Source organism: Triturus cristatus, chromosome 3_2, assembly GCF_964204655.1.
Source record: "Triturus cristatus chromosome 3_2, aTriCri1.1, whole genome shotgun sequence".
Taxonomy (NCBI): Eukaryota; Metazoa; Chordata; class Amphibia; order Caudata; family Salamandridae; genus Triturus; species Triturus cristatus.
The window spans coordinates 954,119,516-954,140,850 of NC_140584.1; the positions used below are offsets into that span (position 1 = coordinate 954,119,516).

The window sequence follows — 21,335 nt, forward strand, 5'->3', positions numbered from 1 at the left end:
GGGGGGGGGGGGGGGGGGGGGGGGAGGGGGGGCTAATGTTACGCCACTGCAATTATTGTTATAGATGCAAATGAAAGGGGAATTCGGAACATCATAACAGAAAAAGAGGAAGAAGCAAAAACTATATCAACCCTGATACAGTGTTTTCTGATTGCGAGTGGTAAGAATGTTGAAATGATGGTCGATTTGTCTGCCTGGTACAGTATTATTGACAAGTCTCTAGGTAAAAAGTATGGGGTGGGAGAGTCTTATGAACTCCAGAAAGGCGCGCAACAACCATTGGGCTGAAAGGGCTTCAGCCCCACATCAGGTGCCATGGGCTGGGCTGAGGTGCCAAGCAGTGATCAAGGTTTATCCTGGTTAGAACTCTTTACGTCCTAAAGCCTTTTTCATTCACAGTAGGCCTCTGTGTTTATAATTATTTTTTACCCCTTTCTTTCTTTTATCAGCCTCCACTGCATGGCCCTTTATTCTGTGTATCTGCAAGCCAACAGTGACAAGACTAGCAATGTTAAAGGGTTTACAGAGTGAAGTAAAGCCAGCCCTCCCCGTCCAGGAATGAACAACAGGGTATCCTGCATACGATTAGAAACACACCCACATCACAATAGGCTTTTTTTAGAGATTGTAGGGGAAAGGAGAATTTAAAGTGTCTGCAGCATTTGGATTGTTAGCCCCCCCTTAAATTTGGGCTTGTTGCTTCCCTGCCTACAGATGTACGTCTAGGAGGTTATACTAGTCAAAAAGTTTACTTTTTGGGTTAATTCAATGGTAAAATCCAGTTGGCTGGAAGCAAAACACAAGGGAAGATTTAAGAGGGATGATTCTATTTTGGGTTGGCTACATCAACAGGAACTAGGTATCCATTGGGGCACTAATGCTGTCCCACTAGCCTATTCTGTGAATGTCGATGAAGACAATGGAGAATATGTTAACTCCTTAAAGGATAAGTTCCCCAGCTTTTTCAATAATGCTTTAGGAATGTTTGAAGATTTCAAATATAGAATAGTCATGAAGCAAAATGCACTAACTATTCAGGATAAGGTCCGTAAGGTTCCTGTGAATTACTGGGAGAAGCTTAAAGTAATTATTGATGAGTTATGCTTAAGGAGTATTATTGCGCCCATAGATTCTTCCCTTTGGGCTTCTCACGTAATGTTATTGTTAAAAAGTTCTGGGAATTGACATTATGTGTGGATGTTCGAAGCCTTAATAGCGAAATTTGGAATGACAGACGCCCATTACCTAATTTGCATGAACTTGTGTCAACTTTAGCAGGTGCTATTGTGGTCTCCACTCCAGATCTCTCAAGTGCATAATAGCAGTCCGAATTAGATGAGGGATCTAAATACTTAACAGCTTTTGCGACTCTTGAAGGAATTTTCTAATTCAGTAGAATGCCATTCAAGTTAGCGAGTGCTGCCTCAGTATTTCAACGTTTGATGAATGATACCCTGGAAGGCTTAACAGGTGTAGTGGCCTTCCTGAATGACATTCTTGTATTTGGCATGAATATAAATAAACACAATGACATCCTGAATGAGGTTTTACCCCATTTCCAAGAGACTGTTTTGCCACTAAAAGGTACCCAAGTGCAAGTTAGAAGCCTGGGGCACCAAATAACAAAAGATGGAAAAAAACTCAAACAAACTGATGTCCAGGGTACCTTGGAAGCACCAACTACTTAGAGAAAGGGAAAACAGTCATCTTTTCTAGGCTTGACTGAATTTTATTTCAGATATGCTGACAATCAGGCTAATAAAGCTGACCCTTTAAGTTATTTGCTAAAAAAATAGAATGCACAGTTTGTGTAGGAAACTGAACAACAAATAGCATTTGAAAGGCTTAAGAAGGAGCTGAGCTGAAATCTTCTGTAGCAGGTATACAATGTGCAACTGCAGGTGATGCCAGCGCGTGTGCAAAGCGGTAAGGAGTGGTAACAATAATCAATATAAACACTCTCTCTTACAGTTCATCCAAAAAGTCGGAACGTTTTGTAAGAAAAACTCCTAATGCTTGAGTCCATGAAAAATTGTTCTTTATTTCATATCAAATGCTTGGACATACAACAAGACACCAGCCAATGTGTTTCACTCCCACATCAGAAAGATCATCTTCAGGGCTGCAGATCAAAATTACATAATTAGATCATCATATAAAACACAATACAAATATACACAAGAAAAACAAAAACACAAAGTGGACAAACTCAACTTTTTCCAATATACCAATCTAATATGGTACCCAAGATAGATGATGCAGAAAACCACATGATAATCAGAACAAGGTATGTTGTTTGCAAAAAACACAATATTAGCTGTAGTACATGAATTGTTTTGTCAGGGACAAAAGACTAAGTCTACTTTTCAACATGTTTCACAAGGGAAGAAAACTGGGGTTAAATAATATTTCAACATAGCATTCTTAACACAGTCAAGTGGCAAACTTATTCATGATTTCCATGTACTTCCATCTCTCTCTTTTTTTATAATCAAAGACATACATAAATATAATGTGCCAACTGAGGACAAATAGAGCTTTGATGTGTTCAATAAGTGTGTTTGAACCAGAATTCACCATCTGTATCTACATAAAATAAAACAGCCTTACATTGCTGGCAGTTGCAAAACTTTGTCCAGTTTCTCTAAAGAGACAGGTTAAAATAGTGTACGATACTAAAATAATGGGCACAAAATCCAGTCAGAGTTGTATATGTAACCGTGATGCCTAAAGTGTATAAAGTTAACACAGCAAGCGTGACCATGCATGCAATAACCAGGTTAGCTAGGGTAAACAAAGGTATAAAAGTAGTTCAATTATATGTTTGCAGTGTAGCAAAAGCAAGAATAAGAAGTATTCTAAACCTCTGCTGCCCCTCCTGACCTGATGGCCTCCAACGTAAGATGTTAGGAAATTGCCAGCTTCTTCACAGACAAAATTGCCTAAATTGATCAATCCATCCCTCAAATTCTGGCTTTTCCCAATCGCCAAATCTTTCTTAACATCTCCCCTTTCGCCACATCAATCTAGCCTTTTGATCCTTTCTTTAATCAACCTACTCCAATTGGTTCTGGAGACATCCTTTTCAACACACAATTGAAAAAAGATGCCACTTGGACTAATTTTATACCCATGTCTGAGCTTGAAGTCTTTAATATCATTTAGAAATTAAAGCCAACCTCTCCTACCAAAGACCCACTCCCGGCTAAGCTAGTACATACCCTAAACCACATCATTGCCCCATGTTGGACAAAAATTATTAACACTTGCCTCGCCTCTGGGTCCGTCCCTGACTCCCTTCAACTTGGGCAAATTACGCCCATTCTGAAAAACCACAAGGCTGACCCTAATGATCCCAACAACCTCTGTCCCATCTCTAACCTCCCACTCTTAGCTAAAACCATGGAGAAATGTGTCTTACAACAACTCGACAGTCACATAGGCAAATACAACTTACTTGACTCCTTCCAATCTGGTTTCAGGAAAGGCTGTAGTACTGAAATCGCCATGCTTAACAATGCTGACGACATTCATCGTTCCTTAGAGAATGGAGAGGCTTGCCTTCTTATCCTTCTGGAACTCTCAGCTGCTTTCGATACAATCATTCATCCTTACTGGAATCTCTCAAGATTCGTTCTGGCCTTAATGACACTGTCCTAAACTGGTTAACTTCCTACCTCCAACACCGAACACAACAAATTAAAATCAACTCCTGCCTCTCCACACCTACTTCTGTCTCTCTGGGTGTCCCCAGGGCTCAATTCTCTCTCCCTCTCTCTTCAATCTCTTCATGGAACCCCTTCCTATCATTTTGAAACAAGCCGGGATCAATTATCACCTTTACGCTGACGACACGCAGCTCTACTACAAAATCAAATCTCACAGCAACATTCTTCATCTAGACAACACTCTGAGCAAGATTCAATCCTGGTTTTACTCCAACCATCTAAAATTGAACTCCAACAAAACGGAAATCATTCTATTCTCCCCAAAAGTAACCAGCTCCCTATCCAAGGCTGGATCACCAACCTCAAAGCCCTAAACTGTCTGCTCACTCTATCCACCTCGGCTAAATCCTTAGGTTTTATCCTGGACAAAAATTTGGCACTGAAAGACCATATCAATAACTCAGCCAAAGGAGCACTTATCACACTTAAACCCCCCAAAAAACCAAACCCTTCATCCCTCAAGACGACTTCAAATGGGTTGTTCAATCTCTAGTCCTCTCTAAACTTGAAACTTGTAACGCTATTCTCACTGGAGCCCCTAAAGCTCTCCTTGCCCCCCCTCAGATCTATGCTCAACATGGCTGCCCGGCTTATAACAGACTCAAACGGTTTGATCACATCACTCCTCCCCTGAAGTCCCTTAACTGGCTCCCCATTGAAGGAAGATGCATCTACAAGACTGCCTGCACCACCCACAAAGCTCTTCACTCTCAATCCCCGGTCTACTTAACAAATAAACTCACAAGAGAGGGAAGTGCCAGACCAATAAGTAGCTCTAATGCCCTTCTCCTCGTACCCCCGTTACTAAAAAAGAAATCTAACCAGACTCGCTCCTTATCAGGGAATGTGCCTAGCATATGGAATGCCCTTCCAAGGGACCTTCGCTGCAACCCCTCCTACCCCAGCTTCAAAAGAGATCTGAAACACCATCTCCTCAATAAATACTGGAGCCCATGATTCTTTCAGAACCTGATATCTTGTGGACTCCTGTCTCTCTGCCGATCTGCTGGCCTTTTGTTTTCCCTGTGTTCTCCTTATTGTTTTCACCTGCCGTGCTCTCTATGGTCTCTCATGTATTTATCTGTTCTAACTACATTTCTGTATTTTTTTGTGTTCTGTTAACACAAGCTCAAGCCTAGCCAGCACTTTTTGGTCCCCTAATTTAATTTTGTTAACTGTTTTGACCTCTTTTCAGTTACTCCACCCCTCATACCCCTACAAATGTTTCTTTGGTATATGTAATTGTGTGTTCCTCTGTCACACCTCCCTTATTTTTTAACTGTATGTAACCTTTGATCCAAAGATTTTTTGTTTTGCCTTTCTCCTGATTCCGTGTTGATATTCTCATGTTCTTGATTGTATTTTGCATGTATCCATTGTTCCATTGATATTTGCCTTGCTCTTGTTCCTGTAAAGCGGTCTGATACCTCTGGGTCTAGCCAGCGCAATGCAAATCTTTAAAATAAATTATAAAAAAAATATTTGTTTCAAACATTATATGAACGAACTTTTCAAAGAAGGATGTAAGGCATTAGAATTTAATACCCTACTCAAAAGAGACAACTATATTAAACAAAAAATGCAACCTGGCACTATCAGTCCTCTAACTGAAGTTCTATACTGTACGGAGATAACCCTGATAATGTATAGCAAAGCTGCTACGCATGCCACAATATACGTGCTTCTACTACTGGAAATGCTTTTTGGGCTACAATAGAGTTGTTAACTGTTGTTCTAGTAACTCAACACCTAAGGAAAGCATCCTGATTTATAGTGAGCAAAGCATTCAACTAATGGTCTACAAACGTCACATTATGTGCACTAATACATCGCTACTGGCCATAGTCATTTAGAGCTAGAATAGAAAGTATTACACATATGACCTAAAATGTACAGAGAACATCACCATTTATAATAAATTAAAGCCGTCAACCTGGGGACTGTGGGATACCAATAGTTTAGCTAATGACAGCCACTACAATCAACATCCTGAATAGGAAAATATATAGCCTTCACTTGAAACGGTACACTGTCCAAATTAAATATTTTACAAATATTGCACAACGTTAAAAAAATGCATTAAGAAGGATATAAGGTTGCATAACAATTATGCCTGTTGTAGGTCAAAATCCTGGAAGTGTGTCCACAATGGCCTGTGTGCCATAACTGTACATGTTACGCGAAACATAAGGAAAGTGTCACCATTTACCTTGATTCAAAGCAATAAGTGACCTTGGGAAACTAAAATATTTTTTTTTATATGCCAGCATGCGTGGACTTAGAGCAGGATAAATTTTACGTAATTTGTTAACGGAATGCTTCAAGGACATTACGCCCTACTGAGAGGAATTACTGTAATTGAAAACAGAGGTATTGGCGTGTGGTTAGGCAGCTGGCCATTTTAGGCAGTTTGCGTTGGGTAGCCAATTTGTACTTAGAGTAGACCACAAACCAATAACTGTACGTGGTAGTAGTGGACCCAAACGGGCAAATTACCCCACTTCACAAATTTACTTATTATGGATCACTTAATTATTAAGAAACATTCCAAAACCACTTGTAAATATAGAGGTGCTATCGCAGTTCTGACACCCTACTACCAAAAGGTGACTGCTGTCCATTAGATAACTAATGTCAAACCAATATGCATTCCAATAGAACAGCCTTCAGCACCCTCATTAACAATTAGTACAACCTTGCGATGTCATAGATATTCTTGAACATGAATACAATATTTCATATTTCTTATAGAAAAACATGCACATACATTTCCCTAGTGAGTAAAATGACACAAGATACAGGTGTTACACTCCAAGCTTTTCACTGTTGGTATATTCTGTATATTGACACTTCCAGCACAGATCAGCCAACACATGTTTCGTCTTAAAAAGACTATTTCAAGGCAGTTTTATATATCTGATCCTCTTGGTCTCGAGTGTTGCAGAAAACACCACAAACGTCTGTATATAATAGCTGTAGCAATATGCTGGTCCAAGTTGCTGATATTAGAAGTAGGTAACAGGTATCATTCAAGAGTCCAATTGTAAACCATATACCGTATACACCAGAACTATCTCAAGCTAAAAATGGGAAAAACTGAAGTGATGGAGTTTGGGACTGTGGCACCGCTCTGGAACCAGGAATGGTGGCGGCAGAGGCAGAGAACTGCCCTGTACCCGCAGGAAAAGTCAAGAACTTGGGAATCTTGTTGGATGATCAACTAAGTTTCTTAGGCCAAATTAACCAGCTTACATCAGCCTGCTTCTTCCAGTTAAAAGTCCTGCGAAGATTTTTTCCTTTCATCCCGCCTGAACTACGGATATCGGTTGTTTTCGCTTTGATTCTTTCACAGATTTACTACTGCAATGCCCTTTTTATGGGCATTAGCAAGCACCAACTGTCCAAACTTCAATCTTTACAAAATTCTGCAGCTAGAATGCTGTTAAACATTCCAAAGTTCCATCACATTTCTGGCAGCATTAAACTCTTCACTGGCTGCGGGTGCAACAGCGAATTGAGTTTAAAGCTCTGTGCTTGGTACATAAAGCCCAGTTTGGTGGAGGAGCAGCTGATTTACAGAAATTATTTCAGCAGTACACTCTTCGGCGCAATCTTAGGTCGGCTAACAAAGGTCTAGTCCAGATACCCAGAATACAAAGAGCTAGATGGGGAGGTAGGAGCCTGACATATCATGCGTCTAGATTATGGAATGAATTACCAGACGACATCAGACTCCAAGCCTCCAGCCCATGGTTCAGGAAGTTGCTGAAGACGTGCCTATTTATCAGGCAGAAGTAAGTAACTCCTCCTGTGCTAAACCTGTGTCCTGCTATAGCGCCAAGACGCCTCTGCATTTGTGCACTCTATAAGCATAATACTTACTTACTTTGATTACTTACTTGGCCTATTTGGTTAAATTCAAGTTTTCAAATATAAACCTAGGTTTCTCAATTCATTAAATGCTTTGCCAACGATCCATAGTTTCGGTGGAGTTATGAAGAAATTTGAAGACGTCTGTGGAAAACTCCCTCCCCAGTTTTATTGTAAACATATGCCGCAATACAAGTCTGTACTGGTGCAGTGTTGGCTGATCTGTGCTGGAGGTATCAATATACAGAATACAGAAAAACCAACAGTGAAAAACTTTGAGTGTAACGATTGGATCTTTTGTCATTTTACTCACTAGGGAAATTTATGGGCAGGTTTTTCTATAAGAATTATGAAATATTGTATTCATGTTCAAGACTATCCATAACTTTGCATGGTTGTACTAATTGTTTATGAGGGTGCTGAATACAGTTCTATTGAAATGCATAGACCACAAACCACTTGTGAATGTTTTAGATCTGAGTAGTAGAAGATAGCTAATGGCTAGACTAGCTTCCTTTGCCACTCAGCTTCAAGCTTACCCATTTGTTATGAAATATGTTCCATGGAAATTTAACGTACACACACATTGCATCCCACAGGCACCTTTGGATCCCTGATTTGCTTTGGTGAAAGAGCATGAATAGTGTGAAGTAGAACTCACTATTGAGGATGTTACTTGCTGGGTTGTTGATGAAAGAGCGGTCTCTAATATTTCAAAGGCACTATGGTGTTAAATGGTGAACAATGATGTGGAACTGAATTTAGTTAGAGAGAACCAAAGGGATGGGTGGCCACTAGAGAAAAAAACTTGTCGGTAATTTGGGTGCATTCAAGATTAAAAATAACTGATTGTTTTAGATCACATAATTATGAGAGGTGATAAAATGATCCCTCCTGTGGGATTGTGGAAGAGGATCTTTATAACATGGCTCATGAAGGGCATATGGGCATGTCAGTTACTAAGAGAAGAATTAGGGAGTTTTATTCATGACCTATAGTGGCCTAGATGGTGGATGCGGGAGTACATGATTGTGGATAATGTGCTTGAAATGTGATACATCTTCCAAGACTTGTATGATTTGGAGTTTATGTATTCTGTGTAAGCCACAACCTTGGAGGAAATAGGGAATATATATTTTAAGGCAGTTCAGTATTATGCCAAGGAAGGAAACATTTGTGATTGATCTCTTTAATTACTTTTTTAAATGGCTTGAAGTCAGGATGGCTGGATGGCTTACCATTGATGCTACTTATAATAGATTATCTAGAAGGCATGCTTAGTAGAGAAGGCAGACAGAAATTCTTGTTTCAGACAGAGAGACAACATTTGTAAGTGTTTTAAGGATTATCCTATCCGATGTGGCATTGAACATAAAAAACCCTGGTGAGGGAGTCCATGCAATTGATAGTGAAGGGTGGATTATTGTGGAGAAAAGCATTCCAAGCCACACTGTTGACATACAGAACTACATCAAATATAGTGATTGGTTGTTCACCATTTGAACGTCTGAGAGGAAGGGAACAAGGTATTTAGGCTTCCTCCTTGGTGGCCTAGAGAAGGGGAATGTAATAGAGGAAAGGTGGATTTTGAAAGGGTAAGAGATAGAGTGTAAAAATATAAGGAAAACATTAAACACTTGATGGATCACAAGAGGGGAAGTCTTCTAGTGTCTGCCTCAGTGCAAGTGATCTGGTTTGTATCAAATTACCACGTGTGGTAGGCATGGGCGACTCTTCCGGTAAGGCGCAGCATCGCCCCACTGCCTTTCAGCTCTGCAAAACAGGAAAAATTAAAAGATAACAACGCATGGTTATTATCATTTTATTTTTCAGTGCTGAGGCAGTTTTGCGGGGCAGGCTGGGCAGCGCAGGGGGGAGGAGTAGTGTAAGTACTCATGACTGTTTGGCCGTCAGTATTGTGCTGACCAAACAGTAATGCGCACTTTGCATGTTCTCCACCCAGGCTGTATTACCGAACCACGGCGATCAGGCCAAGCACAACGCTGCATTGCAGTGTTGTGTTTGGCTTAGGGGAGCCTGGATGCTTCCTGTTCGCATAGAAGCCAGGGAGAGGACAGAGGAGAGGCAGCGGCGGACGGCAGGTAAGTGATCTTTTTATTGTTTGTTTTATAAACCCCCCCGTCTCCCCCTTCCCGCCCCACTACTGCTACCCCGAATCAGCCGCCACTGGTGGTAGGAAAATATTATCTAAATGGTCAGATCCTGTCAAGGTTGTACAGGTATTTAGTAAAACTGTGAGAATATAGGGTGGAAGAATTTTGAATTTAAGAAGAATTTTGGTGTACAGAAATGTCAATGTGAAAGATGTATGTCAGGGCAATTTAGTTGAGTAAAGGCTTCCCATTTTGATTTTCCGGCATGGAAAGCCTGGCGGAAAGCGACACAGTGGGCCTCTAGCAGGGCGCCCTTCAGCCTCCAGCTGGGGGCCGAGGGGGCACCATAGGTGCCCTCCTGTGAATCCCTGCACCGTGTGACTGGCACCCTGAGGTGCCTGCCACACGGTGCAGAGATTCATACAAACTCCCATTTCTCTATGGGAGCTTGTTCTACAGCCGGTTTACGGCTGCATCACAAGCTCCCATAGGGAATTTGGAGTTTGCGACCACACCATGTGCGGGCGCATTGTATTTAGGTATGCGGAACCACCGACCAATGCGATGGTGTCCCGTAATAAGGCCCTTAGAGTTTCTGTTAACTGCACTCAATATTCATAAGTATCAATGCACTAGGGAAATGTTATATGTTTCCTATTATTTCATGTCTTGTCTTTACATATAGCTTTGTAGCTTCTGGTGTATATATTTTTTCTTTTTTTTCTTTTTATGACTATTTCATTAAAGGGGTAAGTATGTTGTATTCCATATGTTATAGTGCCATCCTTAGGGCACATGTTAGTAGGGTTCCTAGGCTGTCCGTTGATTCGAAGCCTGGGTTTCCTCTAAGTGGTATTGCTGCCCGCTCATTGCAGAAAGAATAAAGTAGGTGCTTACCTTTAATCTTGGATGTCGGAGTCTTCTTTCAACAGTCCCTGTAACTTCCCTGATATGTGAAATGTCCTGTCAAGGACAGATACCACAAATATGATTTCGAAAGAGACCATTACTAAAAAATGTCAGTGGCGTTTATGTTTTGGATTATGACCATAAGTGAAATTCTTTAAGGAAATTGTAACAACACTGACTAGGAGCTGGATTTAGCAGACAACCAGCCCCTTTCAACTTAAGCTTTTCCGAAGAATTTGAGGGAGTTTTATAGTTGTATAGTTTAACAACGGCCCTAAATGCACCCTAGCTTCTAGCACCTGAAGGACATAGACTTTCGGCACAGGATGTGCCCAGTACCCTAGATTGCAGTACCAGTGGTATCCACACTTTATGGGCAGTAGACAATCTTCGAATGACTAGGCACAGGGCATGACATCAGGACATGCCCTGCATCCAGTATTAATGTCCACTTTTTAGAACTCTAGGCTTTACCAGTATATACTTACACTGCGTGCAGAGATGGAATCAAGGATTGGGTACAGTTGCCAGACCTTTTCCCACATCCTCCAAGGGATCACTGACACAGTATTGTAGTATATATAATATACCGCACAATAAAAACCTAAAAATATAAGCAACTGAATAAGAAAAATTATAACAATGAATGTAGACAATAAATAAAATATAAAAATATGAAAAATCTGAAAAGCACATTTACCAAAAAACAATAAATATTCAAAGACATAAAAACATAAGACCAAATAATATAAACTGTAAAAAAAATAAACAATTAATGCTATAAAATCTATTCAATTAATATTATGAATACTATGATAGTCTAAGAATAATAAATATACTATTCCCACTCTAGTTTATGCAACAGGTGGGAAAATGTTCGGCTTCGTAGGGGTTCGATTTACTATTCCTACTCCAGTCACTACAATAATAGGGAAAGTGTTGGACTGGACTTTGAATGTGTTAGATTTACTATTCCTACTCCAGTCAGTGCAAAAGTAGGGAAAATGTTGGACTTTAGAGGGGTGAAATGTGCTACTCACACTCCAGTCTAAGCAACTATAGGGAAAATGTTGGACTTTGAAGGGGTTAAATTTACTATTCCCAATCCAAACAACGCAACAGTAGGGAAAGTGTTAGATTTCAGAGTGGTAAAATTTACTATTCCAACCTCCAGTGAGCGCGATAGTAGGGACATTGTTGAACTTTGGTGGGGTAAAAGTTAATATTCCCACTCCAAACAGCGCAACAGTAGGAAAAATGTTGAACAACAAAGATGTTAATTTTATTGATCTAACTGCAATCTTAGAAAGCATATTACATATATGAGTAACCCATGAATGTAGAAAAAATAATAAACTCTTACTAAAAAATATCAATTAACATAAAACATATATTTTTTTTTTAACGAAAAACAAGTAATCAATTTAAATATTCACTTTTCAATTAATAAATTGTTATTCAATTATTAATTAATTGACTTCCCACCCTGTACCTCAACAAATCTAGCAGTCCACACCTAAAACACACCTAAAACATAACTAAAGAACTACTCCATAATTTACATATGTAAAATAAATTAAATAATTGTTAATTATTACTTAATTAACTTCCCAACCCTATACCCCTACAAAGCTACCAGCCTGCACCTAATACATAACAAAAATATTTACTTTTTTCACAGTTTACACAATCAATAATCAATTAACCTGTTTACCGCAGCGGTAATTCCGCCGCGGTGCGGGGCGTTCCACTGAGTGGGCGGGGCCGCGTCGGCCAATGGACGTGCACAGCACTACCGAGGTAGTGCTCGTGACGGCCGTTGGCCGACGGGCACAACTAATGGGTTAAAAAAGAATTAATAAAATAATAATTGTCAATTATTACAAAATTAACTTTCCACCCTACACCCCTAAAAACCTAGCAACCCGCACATAAATATAACTAAAATGAATCAGTATTGTAGCCGCGATTGAGGAGAAATGACCATCTTGGCTGGATGGGGTGAGAAGGGGAAGCCGTGCCTGATGCTGACCATGCCCACTCTCTCGAGCTTCAAAAGCGTGTTGCGCACCTGCGGCAATTGTAGCCGCGATTGAGGGAAACTGACCTGCTTGGCTGGAGGGAGTGAGAAGGAGCAGCCCTGCCTGACGCTGACCACGCCCACTCTCACACTTGAAAGCGCATTACGACCCCGTAGTGCGGGGACGCGCCTGGGATAAACCCGGGCCAAGGGCGGGCCCATCCAAGGCCGTCAAAGGTCAGACGAGGCTGGTCTGGGCCCCCCTCTAAGCTTTGGTGCAAGGTGAACTCTTGACCAGGGACCTCGTTCGAAAACGGTTTGGAAACAGAAGGTGAGAGACTTTTGGGACAGCGACTACTAAACGATGGGTACGCAGAAAGCCACAGCCAAAATACCGGGGGGAGAAACAGTAAATATGTTCGACTCCTTCCTGACGAGAGATGCCAATGTTCTATCTCACAAAATTGAGCTCACAGAGCGCCGCCTCTCCTTGGAGGAAGGTAGGAGAAGCGGTCCGCTGCTTCAAACCTCTCAGCCCACTCAATCCCCACACCTAGCAGTGATTGAAGAGGTGGAGCAAAACACTAATCCTACTCAATCCCTCTCAGTGAGTGCAAATATTCCTCCATCTCTGGACTCCCCTCTGTCCTCCATGCCTAACAAGTCCATTATTCAACCAGTAGTTAAGAGGAAAAGATCTGAAGGGATCCAGAAGAAAAAAACCCCGAGGGGGCCAAGGCCCAAAAAACTGTATGACCCCATAGTTCTGCCTTCGCTCCCTGTGGAAAAAGACTGTGGCAGGGACATGTGATGACTTGGTATTAAAACTGGAACAGATGATCCTCATGTTAATAAACCCACTAATCACTAGGTTGGGGCAGATTTAAGAGGAATTAGACTATCAGTAATAGGGGCTTTACTTGTTGCGCATGCGGTAACCTCTCGTGTTCTGTTTACCCTCCGCTCCTGGGACAAGCCACTGGGCCGGCGGGGGGTATTTCGAGGGTGGGAAAGGTCCAACAGAAGGTAGCCCACTCTACCTGCTCTGCCCCCTTGACATCACCTAACGTTGCCCGGCCTACTCCCCCCATCCCCCTGACTTCATCATTGGCTGGTAAAATAGTAGCTTTAGGGGAGGCAACGGAGTGCTCACTCACGAAGCCCAGGCTAACCTGCAATTAATCAGAGTAAGCTAGAGGCCGACAACTGAGGCACATTTGAGCTTAGAATCTCCACCGGTTGCCACAAAACAGCTGCACACATTAGACCTCCCTCCAGCAGCTATACTGTATGTCCTGGTCCTGGTTAATGTACCCCCATTGAGTATGGGCCAAATTGAGTCGACGGCCCAGCTAATGGCAAAATCCTTACATTGGTTCAATAACCATGTTATGGGCTATGGCATGTGGGGTAACACTCTGGACAGGCATATTATTATGGCTAGGAGGGTGGGTTCCTCTACCAAAGAAATAAGGGGCGATTGCATCATTGTAAATTTTAAAAATCACTATGTGGTAAAAAATTTGCTGAGGGTCTATACAAATGCACCCTTGCATAAAACACATCATGGTTTCCCCTTTGGCACAATTCTATAGACCCGTTTCACGCTCTGGATTGCATAACTTGCGAGAACCAAACGACCCATTATGCCCGCCCCTATTGATAACACGAGTTTTCCCAGCCTGAGGTGGAGATTTGAGTCACAGAACCAATTTGCTCCCCTAACTGACTTAGAGTCTTGTGACTGATTAAACAAGGGAGATGATATTGGCTCCAGAACTAGCTCCATTGTCCCACTATATACCTCAGTAGTACCAACAACTGAAGCCAAGCTGAAACCAAAAGAGGGTGGTGAATCTGTTAAGCCAACCAGTACTAACCTCCCAATAAGTAACCCAGGAGCGTCGGCCCCTGTGGATCAGATGGGCGAGCAGAATCAAGCAGTGCAAGTAGCTACATGGAACATCGCAGGTCTTGCAAACAAGATTGCTAAAGTCGGGTGGGCTTTAATTTCGCAGGACAGAGAAATAACATGTTTTTAGGAAACCTGGGCCGTAGCCCCAATATTTTTTAATGCTACCGTGCCTTTCAACCCATGCGGTTTCTTCCTCGTAAGGCAAGCCCAAAGGGAGCTTGATAACCTTAATTTCCAATACCTTAGCTGTAAAGATTATTAAATTTGAACACTCTTCCCCCTACTTTCATTTTTTAGCATGGATGGGAGTGAACCTGCAAGCCTAGATACTAATAAATTACTATAATAATAACTTTTCAGGGAGTATGACGCCAATTGTAGATTTACTGGAAAAGGAGCTGGAATCCTTTACTAGGGCTCTACCATTTAAGGATTTTTATATCCTATGGTTAGGGGACTTCAATGAGCAACCCTGTCCTTTTTGTTTGGGAACATTTTGTGGCCTGGTAGAAATGGAAGGAGACCCATTGATGCACTTTATGCATTGAGATTAAGGGAACACCTTAAATAGGTTTCTAGCTTTGAAGAATATAGAAGTTTATAATAAAATAGATTCTGAGGGAGTAGGTCTTGAAACAACTTTCTTTTGAGGCAAATCTCATTCTACTATAGACTTCATAGTTGCTTCTGTTAATTGCTGTGGAAACATTATTCATATTGATACCATTCCGTCCTTTTTTAGTAACCACACATTTTTATCTCTTGAGCTCTCTGGAGTTATAGGCTATTCTCGCCACCCTGTGAGAGTACCGAAACAAATTTTAGCCAGGTTAAATGCCTATCAGCTCAAATGGGAAAATGTTGATAATAAAAGAATCATTCAGCAGGTTGTAACTAACAAGTTGAATATGGTCATGAATTGCTTAGAACTAGAAAGTGACCCAGATCTCTAATCGCAAATTTCTTCGATCTATTGAAGGAGATTTAATTGTCCCTGACTCGGACTAAAACTAATAAAGATAGGCCAGAAACTCGATGGTTTGACCAGAGACCTGTTTGAGGGCCCTTCGAGATCTCCGTAGGGCACTTAAATCATCCCCTATAAATCAGCCCCCAATCAAGGATCTATGGGCGATGTACCTGAAAGACCGGAAAAAGAGGGAAATTTCATTAAAAGAAGAAGATTGGGATAATTTGGCAAAGGCACAACCCTAAACAATAGTAGGGAGTTTTGGAGGGTAATAAATGCACCCTTTTATTAACCCCTTCGCCGCGGGGGTAATTCCCCCACGGCGCGGGGGGGAGGGGGAGGCGCGGCCAAACTCGTCATGAGTCAGAGTGGAGCTGTGCTCATGATGAGCTGGGCTCGTCACGACCCAGCCCACTGATTAATTCTCCCGCACAGGCAGGGAATCAATCGCGCGTGGGCGGACCGCGGCCAGTATGACGAGCTGAGCACAGCTCCACTGTGAGCATGGAAGGGGTTAAGATGGACATAGAAAAAACAGTGGACAATTGTGTGAATGAAGACACATGGGTCGCACATTTTGAAGGGAGTTTTGGGGCTGGAACTGCACAAAGCGTCGATCCACCTATTGACCAAGATCTGGCTGCCCCTTAGATGACATTTGTTCTTGATGAAATAAGATCTGCTTTGGATAAGTGTCCCTGTGTGAAAGCTCCTGGCCCAGATGGAGTTTCTATTGATTTGTTCCATGAACAACAAGATCTTTGGGCCCCATTACTAACCATCATAGTCAACCAAATGTCTAAGAGGGGTCCTCCTGCTTCATAGGGAACAAGTATTGTTGCCTCAATATTTAAAAAGGGGGACAAATCCAAACCCCAGAATTACCGCCCCATTTCCCTTCTAGACTCTACAGCCAAAGTGCTGGGGCATGTATTGTTAAATAGATTAGAAGCCTGGCGAAATATTATCTTAATGAGAACCCAGTACTGTTTTTAGAAGGGCCGAGGCACGATTGACCAATGTCTGAATCTTAGCCTAACCATCACAAAGGACTCATCGGCAAAAGGAGGGCAAACCTACATGGCATTCATGGACCTATCGGCAGCTTTTGACTGCATAGGCCATGAGAATTTATGGGCGATTAAGAGAGAAATGGGCACTGATTCCAGGTTAATCATTTTTATCCGCCAAATGTATTCACAAGTGACGGCGTGTGTCCACTATGGAAGGGATGGGGAATGCACAAGACTCTTTCAGATCATATGGGGAGTTAGACATGGCTGCTTCCTGGCCCCATTTTTATTTTCACTGTACACAAATGGGAAGGAAGCTGCTTTAAAAAGATCTACAGTAGACATCCCTTCCTTTCCCCCAACTGTACTCCCGGTCCTGGCATATGCAGTCGACGCCGTCCTCATAGCCAGAACAGGCATAGTGCTTCAACATCTAATAAATGCCTATGTGGATTTCATGTTATCAATGGACCTAAAAGTAAATGAATCAAAAACTTTCATTTTAGTGAAATGATCACGCCTCTCTAAAAAATTACCATCTTTGTACATTGGGACATGCAAATTAGCAATTGTGGAGACCTTTTCTTATCTAGGAGTTGCTTTTGATAGCAAACAATCCTGGTCACACAAGGAGGGTGGTAGAGCGCAATCTATGGAGCGCACTTCTGCAGCAGTCTTTAAATTTACTAAGAAATTGGGCTCAAAACCTTTAGCTACTTTAAAAAGAACTATATCGCCAAAACGACAGCGGCCGCAATATATGGGGCAGGGGTGTGGGGTATTGCGTCAATAGCTTTTCTCCAGAAGATAGAGAATGCTTTCCTTAAGAGGGTTGCGTCGCTCCCTCCCTCATTCTCCTACTATGTCACCCACTTAGAGCTGGACATACCCTATGTCTCTGACTTGGCGAGACTAGCCCGGATTGTCCTGGAGTTATCAATTTGGAAGAGAGACACAGTGGACCTTAACTCGTCCATCCTTCAAAATTGCCTTTAACTTGACAAAGCACATAAAATTGCTTAGCTACAGTAGTAAAATCTACTTTGCACTCCCTAGGCATACCTGAACTATACACAAACCTGAGCTCTTGTTCTACCTTTCCCAAAAATAAGTTAAAAGAACTTTTCCTAACAAAGGCAGCATATGAGAGGAATGAATCGCATTGTATAAGAAGGATGGTAAAACTTTACAGTCTGATTCCACCTCTGAGGAAAGGTGAATATTCGTATTTGGATGGTGTTAGAAATGAAAATCATAGGTTTATCCTTTTATGGTTTCGTGCCAACCTCTGATGTTGGGTTCTCCTGCCAAAAAGTATTCTTTTAATGACCTAGAGTCCTAGCCCATGTGATCATTTATCTGTACAATCTGACATTCACCTCTTTTTTTCTGACACTTTAAAAAGAACAGAGAATCAAATACATCTTACCTCTTTTAAGGCGGCATAATTTTAATCAATGTCACATTGCCTTGTTTTTTTCTTAAGAAGCTTCATGACGCCCTTGTCAGTTTTTGTGTGGCATCATTTCTTTGGGCTTGCATACGAAGGAGGAATTTTTTTTAAAGGCTTAACTGTTTAGTTTTAAAGTCCCTCCTCAGATAATATTTGCGCCACAGCACAGTATTTTGTTTTTAACAAATTAGTTAATAATTAATGGGTCTGCATCGCATCTTAAATTATATTTCTACTGTATCTTTTGCATGAAGTATCCGAGTCTAATCTGTGAATCGCTGCACTCATTGCACTTGAAGCTGTACAGAGTCAGGCTATGTAACACCCCTTTTAATTCATTGGTTTTAAATTAATTTTAATGTATTATGAAATATGATCTATTGGTTTTTAATGTATACTTTTATGATCTATGCTTTCAATATAGATCGAATAAAGTTTACATTGATCAGTATTATATAATTTACATAATACCAATCACATCATTAATTAAAAATTATTAATAATAATTTGTTTTTAGTTAATCAACTTCCCACCCTATCCCCTTAAAACCCAACAACTCCCATACGACACTAAATTACTACTAACAAATTAAACATTCTAAAACACTTAAAATTACAAATTGTATTTTAAAAAATTAAGAACAATTACAAAAAATAGTAACACATGAAAATAATATATTAACTTAAACACATTAAAATAATTTTAAAACGATCTTTTTTTACAACTAGATTATTGAAAACATTATTAAAACCAACAATATTTCTAAAAATGACATTACTTACCTAAAAACGATATTCTTGGCAATGATCTTTTTGCATCACAATATTTTTAAGTCCAATATTTGTGTCTCTCACTATTTACAACTCAATATTTTGTCCAAACACCTCTACAAGTTGTATGGAGTACCCAGTAGTATTAAAGGTGAGTCTGCATGTGTTCACAACTGACCGAGAAGCTGTATGCTAGATATGATTGAAAGCTGTGTCTCTAAAGCCTTCTGGACTCTCCAGAAATTGTGGTATCAAGCTACCAAAGCCTAGTATGTGAAGGGTTGAGTAAAGGGTGAAACAACATACACTATAACAAAAGTAATACAATATTCGAGATATGGAATGCCCAGTCAGGATAATACATTTGAAAGGAATCAATGCTTTAATAACATCTTAAAATCAATAAAAATACAATAATTAGTGAAAGTCTGATTATCCTATAATTTACTGTTATAGATGTATGACTACCAAACAATTTTGTCTGAATTCAGGGTGGTTTAAATACCATGTAGGTCAGTTTGGTCTTGTCTGGGAATATCTCATAAAAAATAATGGGCCAATGTTATTCTATGGGCTTTCGCCACCAAAAATGTTCAGAGTTGTCCTAGGTGTTCAGAGTTGTCCTAGGTTCTGAAATAATTTAACAAAAGAGCTCATTGAGGTTCCACTAGGGAATCCACTAACAATCCCCCAGCAACTTTTGAAATACAGCAAAGTCAATTAAAGTCATATCAAAGTTGAAATAAAAAAGTCCATCTATCTCATTTTCCATCAGTCATAGTTAACTTCCAGAGGTTGCAGTATCAATGTTTCTATACTTTCTGGTCGCAGTTGAAAAAAATCCGATTGTGGTGGCCCAGGGGTGTCTGTCTTACCAACCGGCAGGATGGAAAGCTGGAAAATTTAAATATCTATAACGTATTCACAGTTGGTTTCATCATGAAATTCTAATGCTGAAATGTAAGTGGGACCTGACTGGTTCCTGATTCAGAGCACTGGCCTCTGCGAGCCTTGGAAGTGCTAAATCTGGGGCTGCTTGATGTGATGAGACAGTCTTGACAATAGAAGTAGTCAAGCTGCGCTCTGGGCCTAGGAAGAGTTAAAGGGTGGGTCAACAAAGAGAATCTTGTAGACCAGTCACTAAGCTCGGATCTAACAGAGAAGCCGAATGGATTTGGACCACTGTACAGCAAGACACTGCAGAGAACACAAGTGTGGCTCAGGGACACTTCTTTCAAGGTGGTGTATTTAGGCAGATGCTTGACAATGAACACACACATTGCCCAAGGACTCTAAACGGTGGGACATTTCAGTCACTGGCACTTCCGGCCCCATAGTAAACTACTGCTATGTCACCAAGCAGTCTGCTAGAAGTAACAATCAACTTTGAAGCTCCGTGGGGTGCCGAGGGGTACAGAGTATAAAAACTGCTTCTAAGCCAGTTTCCCTTTTCTCTTTCTCTCGCTTCGATCCCCCGAGATTGTAGCATGTTTTGAGTGCTGCACACAAGAACTTTGATTACCAATCATTCAACCTTTTAACAGCCTGTTAACACCTAGGGAGAGTCGTCAATATGGCGGGGAGCCAGTGGGACGTGGCTGCACCCCTCCTGCCTGAGTGGGAGGGCGCGGATTGGCTATGCGCCCGCCGGCCGTGCTTCCAGGGCAGCATAAGTTATTCCTGCCCCTATTTAAGTGGCCGCGATCGGGTCTCTTGGATAACTGCTCACGGCAAGGCGCAGTCGCCTCTTGTGGATGTCGCCATCACCGCCTGACAGAAACTACATGCTGCAGAAGGTTGTAGCCCCCCTCCACGGCACTTGCCCTACCGGGAGGCTCGCACGCTCGAGTTTTTCTCCACCCACCATCCACAGAGCAGGGGTCCCATGGGTGCTCACAGAGGTTAGGGCGATGAAGGGTTTTTATTTAAATATAACATTGTAAGTATTGTTCTGGTGATGGATCATGACATAAGGGTGGTATTTAAACATGTTGTTTGTGCTCTTGGTTTGGGTTTAACAGTCATGGTATTTGCTTCTCCTGAATTGTCGTATTTAAGTGGCGGGTGGGGTCAAGATTGGGGGGACACTTCGGGCCCTTTGCAGCATTCTGTTTTACCAAATTCAACATCTGTGTCCCTTCACCCTTCAAGAAGTGCTGCCACCACGTCGAAAGGAGGTGTCATGGGCGCGGGGTGTTCTGTGTGGTTGCTGACACGCAGTCCTTACCTATCAACCAACCGTGCAGACGCATTTGAGCACAACCTAGCACTGGCCCTAGGGGGACGACATACCTGGGTGTAGGGGGTGCCAGCGGTAGGTGTCCTAAGGGCAACTGGGCCCCCTGCACAAGAATTTCATTGGTTGGAGACCTCCTCATAGGGAGGGGAGAGGGAAGGTGAGCCCATCCCATAAGGTCTTTTGGGATGGAGGAAGGCTTCAAAGGGGCAGAGCCAGACTTGATCTCACTCAGAGCGGTTATGGAATATTTTTTGTTGGTTACACAGGAACAAACTAGTTATGGTTAGGTGATTCCAATATATTAGAGTCTCTGTTAAGGTTAGGTCATAATTTT

At 41.5% G+C, this 21,335-nt stretch overlaps 1 long non-coding RNA gene across 3 annotated transcripts in view; it reads right to left on the reverse strand.

The window, feature by feature from the left end:
* Positions 1-2,021: 2,021 nt before the first annotated feature.
* The window catches only part of LOC146858869 (uncharacterized), a 35,808-nt gene continuing 16,494 nt past the window's right edge, over positions 2,022-21,335 (reverse strand). For 2 of the 3 annotated variants that reach the window (XR_014980034.1, XR_014980035.1), the window contains exons 2-3: positions 11,110-11,225; positions 2,022-2,122 (exon numbers count right to left, since the gene is read on the reverse strand). This is a non-coding gene — a long non-coding RNA (uncharacterized LOC146858869). Of the gene's footprint in view, positions 2,123-10,609; positions 10,676-11,109; positions 11,242-21,335 lie in introns of all 3 variants that reach the window. The other variant, XR_014980033.1, reaches the window with a different exon arrangement.